At 40.9% G+C, this 26852-nt stretch overlaps 1 protein-coding gene and 1 pseudogene across 3 annotated transcripts in view; both read right to left on the bottom strand.

The window, feature by feature from the left end:
* Positions 1-26852, bottom strand: part of FAM120C (family with sequence similarity 120C) — a 132202-nt gene that overhangs the window by 21014 nt on the left and 84336 nt on the right. The window lies entirely within an intron of this gene.
* On the bottom strand, positions 16821-20171 carry LOC125092442 (beta-galactoside alpha-2,6-sialyltransferase 1-like; annotated as a pseudogene).

The following is a 26852-nucleotide window of genomic DNA, read 5'->3' as shown; positions in this document are numbered from 1 at the left end:
AAAGGGAACAAGCATCAAAATCCAGGAGGTGTAGAGAACCCCCCTCAAAATCAGTAAGAATAGGTCTACACCCCATCATCTAATAGTAAAATTTACAAGTCTTAGTGACAAAGAGAAAATACTGAAAGCAGCCCGGGAAAAGAAGTCTGTAACATACAATGGTAAAAATATTAAGAAGATATTAAATTAATTAATAAATTATTTAAAATATTAAGAAGAAGACTTATCCACAGAGACCTGGCAGGCCAGAAAGAACTGGTATGATACATTCAGAGCACTAAATGAGAAAAACATGCACCCAAGAATACTATATCCAGCTAGGCTATCATTGAAAACAGAGGGAGAGATAAAAAGCTTCCAGGACAAACAAAAACTGAAAGAATTTGCAAACACCAAACCAGCTCTACAGGAAATATTGGAAGGGGTCCTCTAAGCAAAGAGGCACCCTAAAAGTAGTAGACCAGAAAGGAACAGAGACAATATACAGTAATAGTCACCTTACAGGCAATACAATGGCACTAAATTCATATCTCTCAATAGTTACCCTGAATGTAAATGGGCTAAATGCCCCCAATCAAAAGACACAGGGTATCAGAATGGATAAAAAACCAAAACCCATCAATATGCTGCCTACAAGAAACTCATTTTAGACCCAAACACACCTCCAGATTTCAGGTAAGGGGATGGAAAACAATTTCCATGCTAATGGATATCAAAAGGAAGCTGGGGTGTCACTGTTTATATCAGATCAATTAGATTTAAAGCCAAAGACTATAATAAGAGATGAGGAAGGACACTATATCATACTCAAAGGGTCTGTCCAACAAGAAGATCTAACAATTTTAAGTATCCATGCCCCTAACATAGGAGCAGCCAACTATATAAACCAATTAATAACAAAAGCAAAGAAACACATTGACAACAATACAATAATAGTAGGGGACTTTAACACTCCCCTCACTGAAATGGACAGTTCATCCAAACAAAAGATCAACAAGGAAATAAAGGCCTTAAATGACTCACTGGACCAGATGGGCATCACAGATATATTCAGAACATTCCGTCCCAAAGCAACAGAATACACATTCTTCTCTAGTGCACATGGAACATTCTCCAGAATAGATCACATCCTGGGTCATAAATCAGGTCTCCACCAGTATCAAAAGATTGGGATCATTCCCTGTATATTTCAGACCACAATGCTGTGAAGCTAGAACTCAATCACAAGAAGAAATTTGGAAAGAACCCAAATACATGGAGACTAAACAGCATCCTTCTAAAGAATGAATGGGTCAACCAGGAAATTAAAGAAGAATTTTAAAAATTCATGGAAACAAATGACAATGAAAACACAACGGTTCAAAATCTGTGGGACACAGCAAAAGCAGTCCTGAGAGGAAAATACATAGTGATACAAGTCTTTCTCAAGAAACAAGAAAGGTCTCAAATATACAACCTAACCCTATACCTAAAGGAGTTGGAGAAAGAACAACAACAACAACAAACTAAACCCAGCATGAGAAGAAAAATAATAAAGATCAGAGTAGAAATCAATGAAGTAGAAACAAACAAACAAAAAAACCCAACAGAACAAAAATCAATGAAACTAGGAGTTGGTTTTTTGAAAGAATTAATAACATTGATAAACCCCTGGCCAGACTTATCAAAAAGAGAAGAGAAAGGACCTAAATAAATAAAATCATGAATGAAAGAGGAGAGATCACAACCACCACCAAAGAAATAGAAACAATTTTAAGAACATATTATGAGGAACTCCACAACAACAAATTTGACAATCTGGAAGAAATGGATGCATTCCTAGAGACATATAAACTACCACAAGTGAACCAGGAAGAAACAGAAAACCTGAACAGACCCATAACCAGTAAGGAGATTGAAACAGTCATCAAAAATCTCCAAATGAACAAAAGCCCAGGCCAGATGGCTTCCCAGGGGGAATTCTACCAAACATTTAAAGAAGAGTTAATCCCTATTCTCCTGAAACTGTTCCAAAAAATAGAAATAGAAGGAAAACTTCCAAACTCATTTTATGAGGCCAGCATCACCCTGATCCCAAAAACCAAAGACCCCATCAAAAAAGAGAATTACAGACCAATATCCTTGATGAACACAGATGCGAAAATTCTCACCAAAATACTAGCCAATAGGATCCAACAGCATATTAAAAAGATTATTCACCACGACCAAGTGGGATTTATTCCAAGGCTACAAGGTTGGTTCAACATCTGCAAATCAATCAATGTGATACAATACGTTAATAAAAGAAAGAACAAGAACCATATGATACTCTCCATAGATGCTGAAAAAGCATTTGACAAAGTACAGCATCCCTTCCTGATCAAAACTCTTCAAGGTGTAGGGATAGAAGGCACATACCTCAATATCATCAAAGCCATCTATGAAAAACCCACAGCAAATAGCATTCTCAATGGAGAAAAACTGAGAGCTTTTCCGCTAAGGTCAGGAACACAGCAGGGATGTCAACTATCACCACTGCTATTCAACATAGTACTAGAAGTCCTAGCCTCAGCCATCAGACAACAAAAAGAAATTAAAGGCATCCAAATCAGTAAAGAAGTCAAACTATCACTCTTTGCAGATGATATGATACTCTACGTGGAAAACCCAAAAGATTCCACTCCAAATCTGCTAGAACTTGTATAGGAATTCAGTAAAGTGTCAGGATATAAAACCAGTGCACATAAATCAGTTGCATTTCTTTAAACCAACAACAAGACAGAAGAAAGAGAAATTAAGAAGTCAATTCCATTTATAATTGCACCCAAAACCATAAGATACCTAGGAATAAACCTAACCAAAGAGACAAAGAATCTATACTCAGAAAACTACAAAGTAAACACCCAAGGAACAAATAATCCAATCAAGAGATGGGCAGAGGACATGAACAGACATTTCTGCAAAGAACACATCCAGATGGCCAACAGACACATGAAAAAGTGCTCCATATTACTCGGCATCAGGGAAATACAAATCAAAACCATAATGAGATATCACCTCACACCAGTCAGAATGGCTAAAATTAACAAGTCAGGAAATGACAGATGCTGGCGAGGATGTGGAGAAAGGGGAAGCCTCCTACACTGTTGGTGGGAATGCAAGCTGGTGCAACAACTCTGGAAAACAACATGGAGGTTCCTCAAAATGTTGAAAATAGAACTACCCTATGACCCAGCAATTGCACTACTGGGTATTTACCCTAAAGGTACAAACGTAGCGATCCGAAGGAGCACGTGCACCTGAATGTTTATAGCAGCAATGTCTACAATAGCCAAACTATGGAAAGAACCTAGATGTCCATCAACAGATGAATGGATAAGGAAGATGTGGTATATATACACAATGGAATACTATGCAGCCATCAAAAGAAATGAAATCTTGCCATTTGTGACGACGTGGGTGTTACTAGAGGGTATCATGCTTAGCGAAGTAGGTCAATCGGAGAAAGACAACTATCATATGATCTCCCTGATATGAGGAAGTGGAGATGCAACATGGGGGGTTAAGGGGGTAGGAGAAGAATAAATGAAACAAGATGGGATTGGGAGGGAGACAAACCATAAGTGACTTGCAGTCTCACAAAACAAACTGAGGGTTGCTGGGGGGAGGGGGGTTGGAAGAGGGGGGTGGGGTTATGGACATTGCGGAGGGTATGTACTGGGGTGAGTGCTGTGAAGTGTGTAAACCTGGTGATTCACAGACCTGTACCCCTGGGGATAAAAATATATGTTTATTAAAAATAAAAAATAAATTAAAAAAACCCCCAAATTATAAAGTACTCATGAAAGAAATTGAGGAAGACACAAAGAAATGGAAAAATGTTCCATGTTCATGAGGAACAGATATTGTGAAAATGTCTATGCTACCCAAAGCAATCTACATGTTTAATGCAATCCCTATCAAAATACCATCCATTTTTTTCAAAGAAATGGAACAAATAATCCTAAAATTTATATGGAACCAAAAAAGACCTCGAATAGCCAAAGGAATGTTGAAGAAGAAAGCCAAAGTTGGTGGCATCACAATTCCGGACTTCAAGCTCTATTATAAAGCTGTCATCATCAAGACAGTATGGTACTGGCACAAAAACAGACACATAGATCAATGGAACAGAATAGAGAACCCAGAAATAGACCCTCAACTCTATGGTCAACTAATCCTCGACAAAGCAGGAAAGAATGTCCAATGGAAAAAAGACAGCCTCTTCAATAAATGGTGTTGGGAAAATTGGACAGCCACATGCAGAAGAATGAAACTGGACCATTTCCTCACACCACACACGAAAATAGACTCAAAATGGATGAAGGACCTCAATGTGAGAAAGGAATCCATCAAAATCCTCGAGGAGAACACAGGCAGCAACCTCTTCGACCTCAGACACAGCAACTTCTTCCTAGGAACGTTGCCAAAGGCAAGGGAAGCAAGGGAAAAAATGAACTGTTGGGACTTCATCAAGATCAAAAGCTTTTGCACAGCAAAGGAAACAGTTAACAAAACCAAAAGACAACTGACAGAATGGGAGAAGATATTTGCAAACGACATATCAGATAAAGGGCTAGTATCCAAAATCTATAAAGAACTTAGCAAACTCAACACCCAAAGAATAAATAATCCAAACAAGAAATGGGCAGAGGACATGAACAGACATTTCTGCAAAGAAGACATCCAGATGGCAAACAGACACATGAAAAAGTGCTCCACATCGCTCAGCATCAGGGAAATACAAATCAAAACCACAATGAGATACCACCTCACACCAGTCAGAATGGCTAAAATTAACAAGTCAGGAAATGACAGATGCTGGTGAGGATGTGGAGAAAGGGCAACCCTCTTACACTGTTGGTGGGAATGCAAGCTGGTGCAACCACTCTGGAAAACAGCATGGAGGTTCCTCAAAATGTTGAAAATAGAGCTACCTTATGACCCAGCAATTGCACTACTGGGTATTTACCCTAAAGATACAAATGTAGTGATTCGAAGGGGCACGTGCACCCGAATGTTTATAGTAGCAATGTTCACAATAGCCAAACTATGGAAACAACCTAGATGTCCAACAACAGATGAATGGATAAAGATGATGTGGTATATATATACAATGGAATACTATGCAGCCATCAAAGGAAATGAAATCTTGCCATTGCGACAACGTGGATGGAACCAGAGGGTATTATACTTAGCAAAATAAGTCAATCAGAGAAAGACAACTATCATGTGCTCTCCCTGATATGAGGAAGTGGAGATGCAACGTGGGGGGTTTGGGGGGTAGGAAAATAATAAATGAAACAAGATGGGATCGGGAGGAAGATAAACCATAAGAGACTCTTACTGTCACAAAACAAACTGAGGGTGACTGGGGGGAGGGGAGGCAGGGAGAAGGTAGTGGGGTTATGGACATTGGGGAGGGTATGTGTTATGATGAGTGCTGTGAAGTGTGTAAACCTGGCGATTCACAGACCTGTACCCCTGGGGCTAGTAATACAGTATATGTTTATAAAAAAAATTAAAACATTAAAAAAATGTTTGCTGAAAATATGAGTCTACAGCAGAATATTCATAAGGAAACACTAGCTCCATTTTTTGGCCAATGCTGCTAATCATCCAGCCTTGAATGAATTACACAAAAGAGAGGACAGTGTCCAAAGAGAGTGAATGAGACAAGAGGAAACAGTAATTATTAAATCAACCAATATTTGGTGATGCTCATCATGTGTTATTTTTTAAATCATATGATTCCATTGGGGATTTATTCTGGAAAAAATCACAGGATTACTAATTCCCCATGACAAGACAGCTTGATTACTCTTAGTAGTATTTACGTTATTATAAAGATTTTTTTAAAAAAATTATTTTTTTAAAGATTTTTTATTTATTTATTTGACAGAGAGAGATCATAAGCAGGCAGAGAGGCAGGCAGAGAGAGAGGAGGAAGCAGGTTCTCCGCTGAGCAGAGAGCCCGATGCGGGGCTCGATCCCAGGACCCTGAGATCATGACCTGAGCCGAAGGCAGCAGCTTAACCCGCTGAGCCACCCAGGCGCCCCCCCAAAATTATTTATTTCACAGAGCGAGAGATCACTAGTAGGCAGAGAGGCAGGCAGAGAGAGAGAGAGAGAGAGGGAAGCAGGCCCCCCCACCAAGCAGAGAGCCCGATGTGGGGTTTGATCCTAGGACTCTGAGACCATGACCTGAGCCAAAGGCAGAGGCTTAACCCACTGAGCCACCCAGGCGCCCTATGTTATTATACATACTACATACAAACATTATATATTACAATATATGCAGCAAACTATAAGTTACTCATATGACCAACATTTACTAAATGCCTCTTGTATTCTAGACACTCTGCCATAAATGTTATGTACATAGAACATAGTAGCGGGGCGCCTGGGTGGCTCAGTGGGTTAAGCCGCTGCCTTCGGCTCAGGTCATGATCCCAGGTCCTGGGTTCGAGCCCCACATCGGGCTTTCTGCTCAGCGGGAAGCCTGCTTCCTCCTCTCTCTCTCTGCCTGCCTCTCTGCCTACTTGTGATTTCTCTCTGTCAAATAAATAAATAAAATCTTTAAAAAAAAAAAAAGAACATAGTAGCAAAGAATACATACTTGGAGTCTGACATAGTTGGTCCCAATCTAGGTTCTACTTCTTTTCTATGTGATATCGGGCAAATGGTTCTTCAGCTTCTAGGGGCTGTCCTTCTCTTCCTCATCTCTAAAATGGGGATAATACTACCTACATCTCAAAAGGTTGTAATAAGTAAAGGAGAAAATGCACAGAAAAGCACTTAGCAGAGTGCCTGCCATAGCAGCACTACTGGTTACCATTTGTAGCTGAACTAATTATGGTCTAAGTCTTCCTTTACTATTTGGTGAGGCCCTCATATCATATATTAAATTCTCATTTATACAAGGATCTGTTTCTACCCTATTTATTCTATTTTTATTTCTTATGCCAGTACCATGCTGACTTAAGTTTTAAATATGCTTTAATATATGGTAGTTTCCCCATTTACTTCACTTCTTTTAATTTTAAGTAATATTTATGATTTTATTCTGATTTCAAATGTTCATTATCATTCAGAAAATAGGAAAAAAGCAACAACAAAGTATAAAGGAAATGAAAGATAAACACGGAAATAATCTGCACTCTTACCATTCAGATATTACCACTGTTAAGATTATGATTTTGGCTTCCTTCTTCCTAGCATCTCGAATCTCAATTTTCTCTATTTCAATAAATAGAATTCTGTATCTTACTTTTTTCCCTCAATAAACATTATGAGAACTCTTCATTCATTAATTACTTTTCAAAAACATTTACCTTTTGTTTTCTTTATTTCTTTATTTTATTCATTTGATGGGATGCCTGGGTGGCTCAGTGGATTACGTGTCTACCTTTGGCTCAGGTCATGATCCCAGGACCCTGGGATCAAGTCCCACATCTAACTCCTTGCTCAGCGGGGATCCTGCTTTTCCCTCTCCCTCTGCCCCTCCCCCAGCTTGTGCATGCTCTTTATCTCTCTCTCCCTACTCTCTGTCAAATAAATAAATAAAATCTTAAATTTTTTTTTCATTTGAGTATAGCTGACACACAATGTTGTGTTACATTAGTTTCAGGTGTACAACTCAGTGATTTTATATATATATATGATTTTATTTGTGAGAGAGAGAATGAGCAATAGGGAGGGGCCGAGGGAGAGGGAGGGAGGGGGGGAGAGAGAGAGGACCGGACTCTCCCCTGAACAGGAAGCCCAGTGAGGGGCTCAATCCCAGGACCTGGAGATCATGACCTGAGCTGAAAGCAGATACTTAACTGACTGAGCCACCCAGATGTCCCAAGTTTATATATTATGCTCTGCTCACAAGTGTAGCTACCATCTGTTACCATACAAAGCTATTAAAATATCACTCACTATATTCCCTATGCTGTGCCTTTTATTCCCATGGCTTACTCATTCCATAAATGGAAGCCTCTATCTGCCACTCCCCTTCACCCACTTTGCCCAGCCCCCACACACTGTCCTCTGGCAACCATCACATTGTTCTCTGTATTTATAAGTCTGATTCTGCTTTTTGTTTGGTTAATTCATTTGATTTTTTAGATTCCACATGTAAGTGAAATCATATGGTATTTGTCTTTTTCAGTCTGAGTTATTTCACTTATCATAATACCCTCTAGGTCCTTTCATGTTGTCTCAATTGACACAATCTCATCTTTTTGTATGGCTGTGTGAAATTCCATTACACACACACACAGACACACACACACACACACACACCCCATTCTTATCCATTCCTCTATTGATACACAGTTAGGTTCCTTCCATATCTTGGCCATTGTAAATAATGCTGTAACAAACACAGGGGTGCTTATGTCTTTTTGCAATTTTTTTTTAAGATTTTATTTATTTATTTGATAGAGACCACAAGTAGGGAAAGAGGCACACAGAGAGAGAGAGGAAGGGAAGCAGGCTCCCAGCGTAGCAGAGAGCCTGATGTGGGGCTCAATCCCAGGACCCTGGGATCATGACCTGAGCCGAACGCAGAGGCTTTAACCCACTGAGCCACCTAGGCGCCCCGCTTATGTCTTTTTGAATTAGTATTTTTGTATGGGTGAATACCCAACAGCAGAATTATTGGATCATATGGTATTTCTATTTTTAATTTTTCAGGAACCTCCATACTGTTTTCCACATGGCTGTACCAATGTACTTTCCATCTACAGTGCACCAGGGTTCCTTTTTCTTCACATCCTCATCAATACTTGTTATTTCCTGTACTTTTGATTTTGGCTATTTGACAGGTGATATCTCACTATGGTTTTGATTTGCATTTCCCAATGGTGAGTGGTGTTGAGCATCTTTTCATGTGTCTGTTAGCCATCTGGATGTCTTTGGAAAAATATCTATTTAAGCTCTCTGTCCATTTTTTAATTGGATTGCTTTCTGGTGTTGAATTGTAGAAGTTCTTTATGTATTTTGGATATTAACTGCTTATCAGATATATCATTTGCAAATATCTTCTCCCATTCAGTAGGGTGTCTTTTTGTTGATTTTTTTCACTGTGCAAAATCTTTTTGTTTTGGTGTGGTCCTAATAGTTTATTTTTGTTTTTGTTCCTCTTGCCTTAGGAGACATATCTAGAAAAATGTTGCCAGGCCAATGTCAAGGAAGTTAGTGCCTATGCTCTCTTCTAGGATTTTTATGGCTTTAGGACTCAAATTTAGGTCTTTAATCCATTTTGAATTTATTTCTGTGTAAATCATCAGAAAGTGGTCCAGTTTTCCCAGTACCATTTATTGAAGAGACTATCTTTTTCCCCATTGTATAGTCTTGCATCCTTTGTTACAGATGAATTGACCATGTAAGTGCGGGCTTATCTCTGGGGTCTCTATTTCATTTCTCTGATCTTTGCGTCTATTTTTGTGCCAGTACCATACTGTTTTGATTACTACAGCTCTGCAGTATATCTTAAATCTGGAATTACAATACCTCCAGCTTTTTCTTTCACAAGATTGCTTTAGTTATTCAGGGTCCTTTGTGGTTCCACACAAATTTTAGTATTATTTCTTCTAGTTTTGTGGCAAATATTGGTATTTTGATAGGGATTGCATTGAATGTGTAGATTGCTTTGGGTAGTATGGACATTTTAACCAAAAACATAATTTTTAATGACTGCATATTCATGATGTGAACATGCCACTTTACTTAACATTCCTGTAACAGTGGAAACTTGTTTTTTTTTTACATATATTATATATAATAGTATAAATAGTATAATAATACTACAAAGATCACATACATATCTCATCAGTATCTCTGATTATTCATTCTCTTAGGATAGATTCCTAGATTTGGAATTACTGAGCCAAAGTTATGTCCATTTTAAAGGTCCTCAATACATTTTGCCAAACTGTTTTCCATACTAGTTTGCCCATCTTCTAGCAGTGTATAAGCATGTATTGTTATCATTAATCTTTAATGATTTAATGGGCAAAAAAGGCTCTTGCTATTTAAATAGCTCATTGATTGCTAATGATGAAGTTGCATTTTTTTTTAAAGATTTCATTTATTTATGAGAGGGAGAGAAAGAGAGCATGCAAAAGCAGGAGGAGCAGCAGTGGGAGAGAGAGAAACAGGCTCTCTGCTGAGCAGGGAACTTAACTTGGGGCTCAATCCCAGGACCCTGGGATAACGACCTGAGCCGAAGGCAGACGCTTAACCAACTAAGCCACCCAAGCACCACAAGGCTGCATATTTTTTTTTACAAACACTATATACTTCTATGACTGCTCTATGTCTATCATAAACTATCAATTTTCTTGTCCTACTTATAGCTCCTTCTCAGATAATCTAAAGCTTTAATCTTTATGATAGTGACAGCCATTTGGACACAGAGTATATAGCTAAGCTAAGTCAAATCAATCCATGGCTTGCCAGACTCTCAAGAACTTGAATTAAGAGATCCCAAGAGTGATGAAACAGAAAAAGTGACACAGGCCCATGAAAGAGCAGGCAGTCTCCCTTTCTGCCTTTCCAGCACTATTCCTTGTGTGTACCTTTCTTTTCCTTGGAAGACAGTGACCCTACCTGGTAGGCAGAGATGGCTTTTGTTAATTGTAAACAAATGAATCTGAAGAGTGTCATTTACCCATTTTTGTTTTGGGGTGCTAGTACAGGCATATCTTGTTTCATTGTGCTTTGCAAATACTGCACTTTTTACAAATTGAAGGTTTGTGACAACCCTGCATCAAGCAAGTCTATCAGTACCATTTTCCCAACAGCATTTGCTCAGTGTCTCTGTATCACATTTTGATATTTCTTACAATATTTCCTATACTTTCATCTTTATTATGGTTGTTATGGTGATCTGTGATTAATGACATCTGATGTTGCTACTATTTTGGGGGGCATGACAAACCACATCCATATATGACTGTGGACTTAACTGATAACTCTGTGTGTGTGTGTGTGTGTGTGTGTGTGTTCTGACTGTGCCATCAACTGGCTGTTCCCCAGTCCCTCTCCCTCTCCCCAGGCCTCCCTATTCCCTGAGACACAACAGTATTGAAATTAGGCCAGTTAACCCTACAACAGCCTGGAAACATTCAAGTGAAAGGGAGAGTCACATATCTCTCACTCTAAATCAAAACTGAAAAATGATTAAACTTAGTGAGAAAGGCATGTCAAAAGCCAAGACAGGATGAAAGCTAGGCCTCTTCTGCCAGTTAACCAAGTTGTAAATGCAAAGAAAAGGCTCTTACTATTCCAGTGAATACATGAATGATAAAAAAGAGAAACAGTCTTATGTGGAGGAAGTTTTAGTGGTCTGTGTAGAGGATCAAACCAGCCACAACATCCCCTTAAGCCAAACCTAATCCAGAACAAGACCCTGACTCTCTTCAGTTGTGTGAAGGCCGAGAGAGGTGAGGAAGCTGCAGAAGAAAATTTTGAAGCTAGCCGAGGCTGGTTCATGAGGTTTAAGGAAAGAGGTAGTCTCCATAACACAAAGGTGTAAGGTGAGGCAGCATATGCTGGATGTAGAAGCTGGATGTAGCAAGGGAGTCACCTGCTCTTCGTGAAAGTGACTCAATGGCAAACTTCACTGCTGTCTTACTTTAAGAAATTGCCACAGCCATTCCAGCTTTCAGCATCCACCACCCCTATCAGTAGAAGCCATCAACATTGAGGCAAGACCCTCCACCAGCAAAAAGATTGATTTGCTGAAAGCTCAGATGATGATAAGCATTTTGTAGCTCTAAAGTATTTTTTTTAAGATTTTATTTATTTGAGAGAGAGAGATCACAAATAGGCAGAGAAGCAGGCAGAGAGAGAGGGGAAGCAGGCTCTCTGCTGAGCAGAGAGCCCGACGTGGGGCTCGATCCCAGGACGCTAAGACCATGACCTGAGCTGAAGGCAGAGGCTTAACCCACTGAGCCACCCAGGCGCCCCACTAAAGTATTTTTTAATTAAGATGTATACATTGTTTTTTAAGACATAATGTTATTGTACACTTAACAGGCTACAATATATGGTGTAAACATAACTTTTATATGCACTAGCAAACAAAATACTTGAATTGACTTACTTCACTGTGATACTCACTTATCACAGTGGTCTGGAACCGAACACAACATCTCCGAGGTATACTTGTAATTAGAAAGCCATTATATGTTGAGAATATTGACAGATGAACTGTCCTGACTTGCAAATATTTCCCGTTGGTCATTTGTCTTTTAATTTTATGTATTTTGGGATACGCAAGCTCTCATAATTATTGATCTCTTTTTTACATCTTCCCTTTTTTGGTGGGGGAGTGCCTCAAGTCTTTATCTTTTTTCCTTAACACTAATCATTTTTTAAAATAAAATTTTTACTTTGCAAAAATTTTACATATACAGAAACTTACCTTAAAAAAGTTCAGTTGAGGTATAATTTATATACCATAAAACTCATCCACTGTAAGTGTAGAATTTAACAATGTTTAGTAAATTTATTTATTTATTTATTTATTTATTTATTTATTTATTTATTTATTTTTTAAAGATTTCACTTATTTATTTGACAGACAGAGATCACAAGTAGGCAGAGAGGCAGGCAGAGAGAGAGAGAGAGAGAGAGGAAGGGAAGCAGGCTCCCTGCAGAGCAGAGAGCCTGATGCGGGGCTCGATCCCAGGACTCTGGGATCATGACCTGAGCCGAAGGCAGAGGCTTTAACCCACTGAGCCACCCAGGCGTCCCCGATGTTTAGTAAATTTACAGAATTGTGCAACTACCATGATAATTGAGTTTTAGAATATTTTCATTGCCCCAGAAAGATCCCTCATTCTCCTGTGCAGTCACTCCTCATTCCTACCCCAAAGGCAACTATGGATCTACTTTCTATCTCCATGGATTTGCCTTGCTGAACATTTCATACGAATGGAATTTTGTGGTCTTTTGTGACTGGCTTCTTTCCTTAGCATAGTTCTTAATTCAACTTTTAAGTTTGATATTGTAGATTCATATGCAATTTTAAGGAATAAAACAGAAGGATCCTGTGAACACTTTACCTAGCTCTCCCAATGGTACCATCTTGCAAAATATAATACAACATCACAGCCAGGATATTGACATTGACTCAGTCAAGATACAACAGTTCCATCATCAAAAGGATTCATCATATTGCCTCTTTTATAACCATACCCACCTTCTTCCCCCACTCCATGTTCCTAACCTCTGGAAATAACCAATCTGTTCTCCATTTCCATAATTTTGTCATTTCAACAACAACATATAAATGGAATCATACAGTTTATAATCTTTTGGGATTGACTTTTAAAATTTAGCATAATTTCCTTAAGATTCATCTGAGTTATTGTGTGTTATCAAGATTTTGTTGCTTTTTATTGGTCAGTAGAATTCCATGGTATATATATACAATAGATAAACAATTCATCTATTGAAAGACATCAGGGCTATTTCTAATTTTGTAGTAATAAGAATAAAGATGCTATAAACATTAGTGTTCAGGTTTCTGTGGGGACATAAGATTTCATTTCTCTGGAATAAATGCCCAAGAGTGCAATTTCTGGGTTGTATAGTTATTTTTTAAGAAATTGACAAATTATTTTCCAAAGTAGCTGTACCATTTGACATTTCCAACACCACTGTATGAATGATCCAGTTTCTCCACATCCCCCCAGTATGTGGTATTATCACTATTTCTTTTTATTTTTTGAGAGAGAGAACATGTGCATGCATGCAGGGGAGGGGTGGAAGGAGAGGGAGAATGGGAGGGAATCTTAAGCAGGCTCCATAATCAGCATGGAGCCTGTCATGGGGCTTGATCTCACAGCCCTGAGATCATGACTTGAGCTGAAATCAAGAGTCAGATGCTTAACTGACTGAGCCACCCAGGTGCCCCATCACTATTTCTTATATTAGCCATTCTGATAGCTGTGTAATATCTCATTGTGGTTTTAATCTGCATTTCCCTAATGGCTAATAATATTGAACATATTTTCGTGTATTTATTTGCTATTGTATATCCTCTTCAGGGAAATGTTTGTTCATGTATTTTGCCCATTGTTTAATTGGATTGTTTGGGGGTTTTGTTGTTGTTTTTCATGTTTTGTTTTTTTTTTTTTTTACTGTTGAGTTTTGAGAGCTCTTTACATACTGTAGATACTAGTCCTTTGCAAACATTCTCTTCCAGCCTATAGTTTGTCTTTTCATCCTATTCACATGGGCTTTCTTTCAATTGGCAAAAGTATTTTTTAAACACTTATTTAAAAATTTTACATAATCTTTGGGTAATTCAGAATTAGATTAGGCATGTTTCTGAAGCTTCTGAGATTGAGGTCTCCAAACCAATGTGAATAGCTTATGTGATTGGTGGAAGGACAGGGGGACCTCATGATATAGGATGAACAGATGGCTACTGATGAAGACAGAACCCTCCTCCCCTTATGGACAGGGACTTTCCTGTAGCACTCAGTCATCATTTTTAAGTTATCTGTCACAAATAGTAAACATGTCACTAGACCAACAATAATACCCCTATCTTATGTGCATTTTACTAGTTTCCATATATAAAGAACACAGAATTAAAAAGTTTATAGTCCTAGAATCACACATAAAATTAATCTGATCCCTTATATTAATAATAACAAATAAAAGCTAGCATCTACCCAGCATAGTCTCAGTGTCCACACCAACACCTATCTTCTGTTGATGGAATGCCACCTTCCTCTCACTCAGTGTTTGTGATTCAAAGATTGCAATGAATGTGTTGATCAGAACAGGAACCAACCCAGAGGGGTGGGTGCCTGGCTAGCTCAGTCAGTAGAGCATGTGACTCTTGATCTTGGGGTTGTGAGTTCAAGCCCTACATTGGGTGGAGAGATTACCCCCACCCCCCCCCCCAAAAAAAAAGCAGACCAGGAATTCATGGGCCCAGAGAGGCAGAAAAGACTTGCTCCACATAGCAGCAAGTGGCCCAAGTGCTCCACCCATTCCAAAGCAGAATTAGGCCTGAATTGTAAGCAGGGATGATGAAGAGGAGGAGGGCCATGTTCTGCACCCTCCTCTGCCTTGGATGGTTTCCTGGGTGTTCCAGGCAGGGTAGTTATTGTCTCCCAACAAGATAGTTAATTCTCTGAGGACAGGAACCCCTCTCTGCCCTCCCTCAAAGCAAGGTCCTCACCAGGTGTGAGCACAGAACAGGTCCTTAATGAAGGAAGGAAGAAAACCACAATGTACTGAGCACCTGTTATGTGCCAGGATAGATGTTTCATGTGACCCTCACAACAGTCCTGATGTAGGCTCATCACCCCCATTTTACAGATGAGGAAATAGTCTCAGGAGATTTCACCCATGGTGGCAAAGATAGTAAACAGGGGATCATCAATTTAAAAACCCAGGGTTGGGCGCCTGGGTGGCTCGGTGGGTTAAGCCACTGCCTTCGGCTCAGGTCATGATCTCAGGGTCCTGGGATCGAGTCCCGCATCGGGCTCTCTGCTTGGCAGGGAGCCTGCTTCCCTCTCTCTCTCTCTGCCTGCCTCTCTGTCTACTTGTGATCTCTCTCTGTCAAGTCAATAAATAAAATCTTTAAAAAAAAATAAAATAAAAATAAAAACCCAGGGCTTCTCCCTTCAGGGTTCCTTTTACTGCTTATTTAAGCCAAGTGTTTGGCAGCAAATGAGCACTGCAGCTCCCAGATGGCTGGTCTGTAGCTCACGCTTAAGAGGCCCTTGAGCACATGGAGCCAGGAGTCAAGAATCCTGGGTCTAGGAGCCCTGGCTCTATAGCATTACTTTGTGACCCTATGTGAGTCCTTTACTTTCTCCACACTGGAGGCCGGACTATTCCAATGTGGTTCTTCAATGGGGGAGGGGGTAGCAAAACTACCTGGAAGCATGTTTGCAGACTACGGTAGCAAGGCCTCTGTCTGGATACTTGACGTTGTTCCCTTGCTGGAGGGGTGGAGGGCACGGCAGTCTGATAAATTTTGGGAGAATCAGTTATGATCTCTGACTTCTGAGAGTGACTAAATTCTAGGGAACCACATCCCCACTCCCTGAGAGACATTCCACAAAAGGTCCATGAAGATCAAAGAAATTGTCAGGTCAGGATACTTTTAAAGTGGAAAATGCTTAAAAGCAATTTGAGAGAGGGAGGAAAACTACTACTTTCAAAGGGAAAAAGCAAGATTGCGGTCAGGAGGGGGTAGGGTGGGCATCAATAGGGAAGCAGTGGACATGGTGAGCAAACCCAGCTGCAGGGTAGGGTCAGGCCAGGGTGAGCCTAGACAAATCCAGTTTTTGGCATCTGACTTGCCTAGTGTCTGCCATGGGGCTGTACTTGCTACCTCAGACAGGGCTAGGGGTTTCCTCAAAAAATAATTTGAGCCTTTAAGTTCAGGCAGACCTTAGAGAATAATTACAGGCAACAAAGGCAGAAAGGAAAACACAGTTCAATGACTCAAATATCTGCATGACGTATTTCTTCTCTTCCTCTAAAATTTCCTTCACAGCCCCAGCTCTGTGAAGCCCTCTCCAGCCATAGACGCAGCAAGTGTATGGTCCCTCCCAAATGTGCTTGCCTTTCCACAACACCTCCCTCCCCCAACCCCATGCACTGAACACAGTGAATCCTCCCTGTCTCTCTCTCACTGAACTATGAGGAACTGGAGGATGGAGACTGTGCCCTTCTGTGCCTCTCATCTCCAGATGGAGGTGGCTATGGGATCATCAAGACCCTTTGCTCATAAGCCTAAGGACCCACCAAACCAGCTAGACAGACAGAATACCACCTCTCTCAGGGGCATGGACCTTGGGGGGGCAACTTTGTACTGGAGGAACTGAGCATGTTTCCTATGTTCTGTACCACTTAGTGGCCCCCCAGAGCCACCCTATATGCAAGCCCAATCATAATTTGGGTGAATTTCTTTAACATATGAGATCAGTGTCTAGGTGCAGATTTCAAGCAATAGAGTGCTGGTTTGTGAGAATAACATCATTCCAATGGGGGAAAACAGCCCAGCTCTGGTGAGAAAGGTAGATCTTACATTTACCTTTGTGTGGAAAGAAAGCTAGGTGTGTGTGTACGTGTGTGGCAGGAGGATTTGGGCTCACACACCTCTGTAGATACAGGGCAGACTGGTTGCTGTTGGCTGCTTGCTGTTGGGCTCCTACAGCCTGGGACTCTTGTGGCCTGAAGGCCTACAGTACAAGCTGTGATTATTCAGGAATGTGGTCTGCCCAGGCTTGGTGGAGAAGGGCTAGGGGACATGACCAGGGAGCCCATGCTCACCAGCGAATTCTCCGGAAGCCAGGCAGTGGAGTTTTGCCAAGCAGGTAAATGTCCTCATCTGTGCCCTGGTTAAGATGCTTCACCAGATTCTTCTCAAAGAGGAGTGAGTGGTAGGTGCCCACTGTGCAGGCACTGCCAAAGAATTTCTGGTAGTAGTAGCACACATTGGTCTTGCACTTGGATAGGAGGAACTCGTAAATATCCACCTGGTCACACAGCATGATGATGATGATGATGATGCCACCAAGCATCCCAGAAGATAGGGGATTTGGCTGAATGTCTTCTGTGGAGACTTCTTGAATGTTATCCCACAGCTCCCAAGGCATCTTAGGCTTGAGGATGTAAAAAGGCTGATCAGGATGCAGCTCGCAACAGCTCTTATAGTTCTTAAAGAAGCTGTAGTCAGGGCTCTGGTTCCACGCTGGGATATCTGAATTGCAAAGAGACAGGTCCCACACAATTCTCTCACTGCACAAGCTGTCTTGAGGAAATGTCCCGAAGAGGTGACCAATTGAGAATTCATCAGGTGAATGGTAGTTTTTGTGCCCACATTTTCCTGGAAATTGGTTGCAGGTGTCGCATTAAACCACAGGACTGCATCATGATCATCTACTTCTTGGCCCATCTGGGAGGACTTCAGAGATTTTCTGCTCCTGAGATAATAGCACATCTGCCCCATGGCCAAGGCTTGGTCCCAATGTTCTCCTTGGGCAGGAAACCCTCCCATTCAGAAACGTTGAAGGGAAAAATCTGTGGCCTTTACTATGGTTATGTTCACATGGTCCCAGAGGTGGCAGTGCAGGGCCTCTGCACTGAACTTGAACCCTGGCCCTAGCCTCTTATAAGACATTTTATATTTCTTTTTTAATTAAAAAAATTTTTTTTGTTAGGTTAGCCACCATACAGTACATCATTAGTTTTTGATATAGTGTTCCACGATTCATTGCGTATAACACCCAGTGCTCCATGCAATACGTGCCCTCCTTGATACCCATCACCAGGCTAACCCATCTCCCCAACACCCTCCCTTCTAAAACCCTCCGTTTGTTTCCTGGAGTCCATAGTCTCTCATTGTTTGTCTCTCACTCCAGCTTCTCCCCCTTCATTTTTCCCTTCTCCTTATGTTCTCCATGCTATTCCTTATGTTCCACAAATAAGTGAAACCATATGATAATTGACTTTCTCTGTTTGATCTATTTCACTTAGCATAATCTCCTCCATTCCCACTTTATATTTCTTCATGTTCAGATAATTCCTCCAGATTTTCTGCAGCCTGGCGATAAGGTTTTTGGAAGAGCTGTCCTTGTTCCACACCTGAAAGGAGGGCTCTGGCTTGGTCTTGGCTGGGCCCCGGGGCCTGTTGAGGACATGGATGTTGAGGGCCTTGCTGCCCCTGTGGGGGTTCTGGGTGTTGCTGGAAGCCATAGACCATTTCTCCAAACTTCTCAACATCTGCAATTGGTTTGCAATTTAAGGGAATCACAGTAACTCCGTTTCTTCTTCTCCTTCCCCACAGATGACTGCAAATAGGAGAAAGGCCAGCACACAGCAACTCAACTATCTCTTCAAGTTGGTGTGAATCATAATGAAAGAGGCATTCAAGGCAGTCACTCGGTTCTGAACAGGAAAACAAGACTGGTTTTGGCTAAGGCCCCTGGGGCTGCAGGTCCTTCCAGTCTTCAGGAACCAGCACCATTCTCCATGGGAGGAATATTTACTTTATTGAGCCTGGAAGCCAATGTTCATTTATCTCAGGATGATCACAAATCATCTTGATGTTCCCAGGGCCAAGGTCAGGGCCTATATCTCAGCTCATGTGCCAAATAAGCAAACGTTCTCTTCCCCTAGTCCAGGAGTAGGGGCACACATCCAGCCTGGGATCAAAGTGCTCCTGGATGAGGAAAACCTCAGTGCTGGGACAGAGGCTTGGCCCCAGGGCTTAGGCACACTCAAGGAGACCAGTTCATTTTCGGCTGGGCTCCATGATTTCACTGTCTCTCTCTGGGCTGCTCACTGCAGAGCTCTCCACAACTGGCTCAACCCTGCTTGCTGCACACTTGACCACCTGGGCTGAAGCTGCTCCGCCTGCTCTGTGCCCCTGCAGGCAGCTGCTCCCTTTGTTCCTGTCCGGTGTCCACCCAGGCCCGGCCCTGTCACCCCACTCCTCTCCACCAGATGCCGGCCAACTCTGTGCCCTGCAGCCACAAGGGAGCTGGTGACACGTACCAGGTCCTGACAGGAAGCTCTGCTGGGTAGGAGTGGGGGACCTGGGCTGAGAGGGGTGGATAGGATGGTGAAAGAGGGAAGAAAAGAGCTCAACTGGCAAAAGTTTTTAGCTCTAAGGAGGTCCAATTTATTAGTTTTTCCTTCTATGAATTGCGCTTTTGGTTAGGAGTCTAAGAACATAAAATCTTCAAAAAATCAGTTAAGTGAGTAAATTAGAAAAATATATTTATACAACTTTTTATATTTGTCTATGCAATTACCTTTACAGGTGGTCATTTGTCCATTTGGTGTCATTGCCTTTCAGCCCAAAGGACACGATTTTTTTTTCTGTTTTTACATATTTATGTACTGTTTTTTTTTTTTTCATTCTAATTCCAGCATAGCTAATATAGCGTTAAGTTAGTTTCAGGTGTACAATATAGTGATTTAACAATTCTATCTACTATTCATTGTGCATCAAGATAAGTGTACTATTAATCCTCTTCACCTATTTCACCCATCCCCTCACCAACCTCCCCCTTCTGATAACCATCTGTTCCCTATACTTAAGAGCCTGTTTTCGGTTTGTTTCTTTTTGTTTTGTTTTTAAATTTCATATATGAGTGAAATCATATGGTATTTGTCTTTCTCTTATTTCATTTAGCATTATACTCTCTAGATCCATCCAGTATGTTGCAAATGGCAAGTTTTCTTTCTTTTTTTCCTGATTAAAAAATATTCTGTTGTATACAAATAGCACAGCTTTATCCATTCATCCATTGATGGACACTTGGGCTACATTCATAATCTGGCTATTGTAAATAATGCTGCAATAATCATTGTGGTGCATATATCACTTTGAATTAGTGTTTTGTATTCTTCAGGTAAATACCTAGTGGTGTGATTATTGGATCATATGATAATTCTATTTTTAAATTTTTGAGCATTGTCCATACTGTCCTCCATAGCAGCTGTACCAGTTTGAATTCCTCCCAACAGTGCACGAGGGTTCCCTTTTCTCCACATCCTCACCAACACCTGTTGTTTCTTGTGTTTTTGGTTTTAGTCCTGCTGACAGGTGTGAGGTGGTATCTCACCGAAGTTTTGATTTTCGTTCCCTGATAATGAGTGATGTTGAGCATCTTTTCATGTGTATGTTGGCCATCTGGATGTCTTCTTTGGAGAATGTACATTCTTCTACCTGCTTTAAACTAGATTACTTGTTTTTTGGGGTGTTGAATTGTATAAGTTCTTTTTATACTTTGGATACTAACCCTTTATCAGATATGTCATTTGTAAATATCATCTACCATTTGGTAGACTACTTTTTAGTTTTGTTGATAGCTTCCTTTGCTGTACAGCAGCTTTTTATTTTGATGTAGTTCCAATAGTTTATTTTTGCTTTTGTTTCTCTTGCCTCAGGAGACATACCTAGAAAGATGTTGTTATGTCTGATGCCTATGCTCTCTTCTAGGATTTTTATGGTTTCAGGTCTCACATTGAAGGACATCATTTAATACTTCCTATAATGCAAGGTGGTAGCAATAAATTCTCCTTATCTTTGGTTATCTGGCAATCTATTTATTTTACTCTCCTTTCTATTTTACAGGTTGAGATAAAATTAACATACTATACATTTCAAGTATTAAATTGTACCCATTTACATTTATATACATACAATTTACATACATATTGTTTGATGCAATTACATTTTAAATAAGAACTATGCAATTATTCTGCCTTCTGTATTGACCTACACGATTACCTTTGCTGGTGTTGTTTTTTAGTATGAATTTGAATTATTGTCTGTTGTTACTTGCTTTCAGCCTGTAAAACTTCCTTTAGTATTTCCTATAACAGAATTCTGTTAGCAACACATTATCTCAGTTTTTTGGCTCTCATGTCTGAAACATAGTATTATTGGATATAAAGTTGGCAGCTGAGAATTTTATATTTAAGCACACTGAATTATGTTGTCCCATGCTTTCTGGTCTCCATTGTTTCTGATGAGAATCTAATCTTTGTGGTTTCCTTGTATGTAATTAGTCATTTTTTTCCTTACAGCATTCAAGATCCTCTTTTTTGTCTTTGTCTTTCACCATTTTGACTATGTCTAGTGTGGTTCCCTGAGCTCATCTCATCTGAGATGTATGAGATAATGTGTTTCTTTTTTTTCAAATTTGGGAAGTTTTCAGCCATTTTTTTCGAATTTTTTTTATTCCCCCCTGCTGGTACTCCCATTACATGAATATTGGTACACTTAATGGTGTCACTCATTTTTCTGAGGCTCTGTTTAGTTTTCTTTTTTTTTTTTTTAAAGATTTTATTTATTTATTTGACAGATAGAGATCACAGGTAGGCAGAGAAGCAGGCAGAGAGAGAGAGAGAGAGAGAGAGGGGAGGAAGCAGGCTCCCTGCTGCGCAGAGAGCCCGATGCGGGGCTCGATCCCAGGACCCTGGGATCATGACCTGAGCCGAAGGCAGAGGCTTTAACCCACTGAGCCACCCAGGCGCCCCTCTGTTTAGTTTTCTTTATTCTTTTATCTTTCTGGCCTTCAGGCCACATAATTTGTATTAATCTGTCTTCAAGTTTGTTGCTTCTTTCTTCTGCCAGTTCAAATCTACTGTTGATCTCTAAACTTCATTTTGGTTTACTATATTTATCAACTCCAGTGTAGTCCACTTGGTTGTTTTAAATACTTATTCTTTACTGATATTCTCTATTTGGGAGACACTATCATCATGTTTTAATTCTTTATGCATGGTTTCATTTGGTTCTTTGAACATTTTAAAAATAACTGCTTTTAAGTCTGTCTGCTATGTCTGTAATCTAGGCTTCATTAAAAGTCTGTTTAATGGGCACCTGGATGGCTCAGTTGGTAAAGATTGCCTTCCACTCAGGTCCTGATCCCAGAATCCAGGAATCAAGTCCCACATCGGGCCCCCTGCTCGGCAGGGAGTCTGCTTCTCCCTCTGATCCTCCCCGTCTCATGCTCTCTCTTTCTCATTCTCTCTCAAATTAAAAAAAAAAAAAGCCTGTTTTATTTAATACGAGTGGGTCAGACTTGCATGTTTTTTAGAGAGTCTTGGAAGTTTTTTGTTGAAAACTGGATATTTTAGATAATATATTGTAATGACACTGGATACTGACCTCGCCCTCCAGCCCCTGGCTGGTTGATGTTTGCTTGGTTGTTCTCTTGTTTATTTAGTGACTTGGCTGCACTAATTCTGTGAGCTCTATTTCTGAAATAGAAATGTAGAGTGAAGCCTCTGATGTCTCTACTTGTTTTTCTTTTAGCTTAGCAAACTAGATGTTCCCCCTGGATCTGCTTAAGCCACTAACTGATCAAAGATTTTGCTTAAGCCTTCTTAGCCAGTTAGATTTTTTACCTTTTACTATTGAATGTGTAGAGTAAGGCTTCTCTCATCGTTTAGGGAGTTTACACATTTTTGACCCATATTCGCTGAGGGAATATTAGTTTGGAGGTTCCTTCTCTGATTACTGCTAAGAAAGCATAACTCTGGGTATTTACAATCTTCTAGTCTGGCAATGATAAGTTTTATTTTAGTGCTAAACTTGGCTTCCTAGGAGTTGCTTCTGGGTCAGAAAAGCTTACTGTTCAGTTGATACTTGATGAGAGGTGGTATTTCGGTTCCTTGTGTTAGTGAGGCATCTGCCCTGTATTGATGATCTCGGGTGGTTTGGAGAATGCTTTGAAGTCTGTCCTGTGTCCTGTTCTGGTTGCTCCTGAGTGCGTTCCATCTAGCTCATGCATACACCATTCCTGATCTCCAGAGTTCATTCTGATCCTGGGAGGGTTCTTCTTGGCTGTTTCTTTCCCTGGTGTCCTCTATAAAACCTGGATGCCCTGGTGTTCTGCTCAAATCATGAGCTACCAGCCTCCTCTTAATTGTTCATCAAGATACTTATTATTCTTGACATACTCTTAGGCACAGAATTCTCCATACTCTGCTCCAAGTAAAGACAGTCCCTTCAGGCAGGTGTAGAGCTCCTCATTCTTACAGCCTACCTTCTCCCTGAAAAGAATGGCTCAGTGCATCATTCTGAGGCTGCTTTTCCCAGAGAGACAAGTGACACCCCTGCTCTATAAGTGTGCACTGAAAAAGGGTGGGGTAGTTGGTAGCCCCTACTCTTTTTGGCTTGATCCTCCCAGTGTGGAAACTCCTTCTTACACATGAGCTGGGATAGGAATGATTAGGGCTCCAAGTATTCCTGGCATGCTGCCCCTAGATTAGACCTTCTGCCCTGAGAGGGGGGGGTTGGTGGGTGATCTTCTTTACCATGCCTGCCTGGACACAGGGCAGGAATTGATGAGAAATGGCAATATTTTCCTCCCCAGGTGAAACCATAACCCAAGAACGAGAGCAGGGAAAAGGAAACCTCATCTTCTTGGCTATATATGCTTAAGGGTTAAGTGATTAAAAAAATAATTTTCACCAGATAAGCTGCAATTATCCTGGGGAGAGTGTTTGTCTACGTCCTTACTATGTCCTTCTGGAAGGGGAAGAGGAAGGGTCCTACCCCTTATGGACTTTTCTTTTTCTCTTGTGGTAAAATATATATAATATTTACCACGTTAATAATGTTCAGTGTATTTCACAGAGGTATTAAGTAAATTTACACCATCACCACCATCCATCTGCAGAACTTTTTATTCTTCCCAACTTGAAACTCATGCCCACTAAATACTCCCTATTTCCCCAACCCCAACTCTCTGGAAATTACCATTTTACTTTCTATCTCTGAATCTGACTACTCTAGGTACCTCATATAAATTAAATCATACTGTATTTGTTTTTACTGGCAGGCTAGTTCACTTAAGTATAATGTCTTTCATGAACAGACATTTCTGCAAAGAAGACAACCAGATGGCCAACAGACACATGAAAAAGTGCTCCAAATCACTCGGCATCAGGGAAATACAAATAAAAACCACAATGAGATACCACCTTACACCAGTCAGAATGGCTAAAATTAACAAGTCAGGAAATGACAGATGCTGCTGAGGATGCGGAGAAAGGGGAACCCTCCTACACTGTTGGTGGGAATCCAAGCTGGTGCAGCCACTCTGGAAAACAGCATGGAGGTTCCTCAAAAAGTTGAAAATAGAGCTACCCTATGACCAAGCAATTGCACTACTGGGTATTTACCCTAAAGATACAAATGTAGTGATCTGAAGGGGCATGTGCACCCGAATGTTTATAGCAGCAATGTTCACAATAGCCAAACTATGGAAAGAACCTTGATGTCTATCAACAGATGAATGGATAAAGAAGATGTGGTGTATACACACACACACATACATATATATACACACACACAATGGAATACTATGCAGCCATCAAAAGAAATGGAATCTTGACATTTGCAATGACGTGGATGGAACTAGAGGGTATTATGCTGAGCGAAATAAGTCAATCAGAGAAAGAAAAATATCATATGATCTCTCTGATATGAGGAATTTGAGAGGCAGGGCAGGGGGTTGTGAGGGGTAGGGAAGGAAAAAATGAAACAAGATGGGATTGGGAGGGAGACAACCATAAGAGACTCTTAACCTCAGAAAACAAACTGAGGGCTGCTGGGGGTGGGAGGGGTAGGGAGAGGGTGCTTAGGTTATGAACACTGGGGAGGATATGTGCTATGGTGAGTACTGTGAAATGTGTAAGCCTGATGATTCACATACCTGTACCCCTGGGGCAAATAATACATTATTTGTTAATAAAAACAACTTCAAAGAAAGTATAATGTCTTTAAGGTTCAGCTGTGTTGTATCATGCATCAGAATTTCCTCCCTTGGGGGAGGAGTCAAGATGGCGGAGAAGTAGCAGCTGAGACTACTTCAGGTAGCGGGAGATCAGCTAATTAGGTTATTTAAACATTGCAAACACCTACAAATCCAACGGGAGATTGAAGAGAAGAAGAACAGCAATTCTAGAAACAGAAAATCAACCACTTTCTGAAAGGTAGGACTGGCAGAGAAGGGAATCCAAAGCGACGGGAAGATAGACCGCGGCGGGAGGGGCCGGCTCCCGGCTCCCGGCGGAGCAACGGAGCACAAAATCGGGACTTTTAAAAGTCTGTTCCGCTGAGGGACATCGCTCCAGAGGCTTAACCGGGGTGAAGCCCAGGCGGGGTCAGCGCGGCCTCAGGTCCCGCAGGGTCACAAAACGATCGGGGGAGTCTGAGTGTCGCAGAGCTTACCGGTATTAGAACAGGGAAGCCGGCTACAGAGACAGAGCCGAGGAGTGAGCTCTAAACTCGGGGTTACCTTGAACCGGTCGCAGGCTCGGTCAGCTCGGAGCGCGGCCGGAGGCCAGGGTGACGGGAGTCATTGGGCGCTGTTCTCTGAGGGCGCACTGAGGAGTGGGGACCCGGCTCTCGGCTCCTCCGGGCCGGAGACCAGGAGGCCGCCATCTTCATTCCCATCTTCCAGAACTCTACAGAAAGCGCTCAGGGAACAAAAGCTCCCGAAAGCAAATCCAGCAAACCCAAGCGGTATACTCAGCCCGGCCCCGGGTAAGGCCGGTGCAACCCCGCCTGGGGCAAAGACGCTTGAGAATCACTACAACAGGCCCCTCCCCCAGAAGATCAACGAGAAACCCAGCCAGGACCAAGTTCACCTACCAAGGAGTGCAGTTTCTATACCAAGGAGAGCGGCGGAATTCCAGAGGAGAAGAAAGCAAAGCATGGAACTCATGGCTTTCTCCCCATGATTCTTTAGCCTTGCAGTTAATTTAATTTTTTTTTTCTTTTTCATTTTTTTTTCTCTTCTTCTGCTAAATTTTTTTAACTTTTACCGTTTTCTTTTTTAACATTTTTTAAATAGTTTATCTAATATATATATATATATTTTTTTCCTTTTTATATTTTATCTTTATCGGCTTTCTTTTTTTAATAGATTTTTTTTTCTTTCTGAACCCCTTTTTATCCCCTTTCTCCCCCTCACGATTTGGGATCTCTTCTGATTTGGCTAAAGCATATTTTCCTGGGGTTGTTGCCACCCTTTTAGTATTTTACTTGCTCCTTCATATACTCTTATCTGGACAAAATGACAAGGCGGAAAAATTCACAACAAAAAAAAAGAACAAGAAGCAGTACCAAGGGCTAGGGACCTAATCAATACAGACATTGGTAACGTGTCTGATATAGAGTTCAGATGACGATTCTCAAGGTTCTAGCCGGGCTTGAAAAAGGCATGGAAGATATTAAAGCAACCCTCTCGGGAGATATAAAAGCCCTTTCTGGAGAAATAAAAGAACTAAAATCTAACCAAGTTGAAATAAAAAAAGCTATTAATGAG

This window comes from Lutra lutra, chromosome X, assembly GCF_902655055.1.
Source record: "Lutra lutra chromosome X, mLutLut1.2, whole genome shotgun sequence".
NCBI classification, from domain to species: Eukaryota; Metazoa; Chordata; class Mammalia; order Carnivora; family Mustelidae; genus Lutra; species Lutra lutra.
Note: the sequence above shows the minus strand (reverse complement) of the source record. Positions and strands in the feature narration are given on the sequence as shown.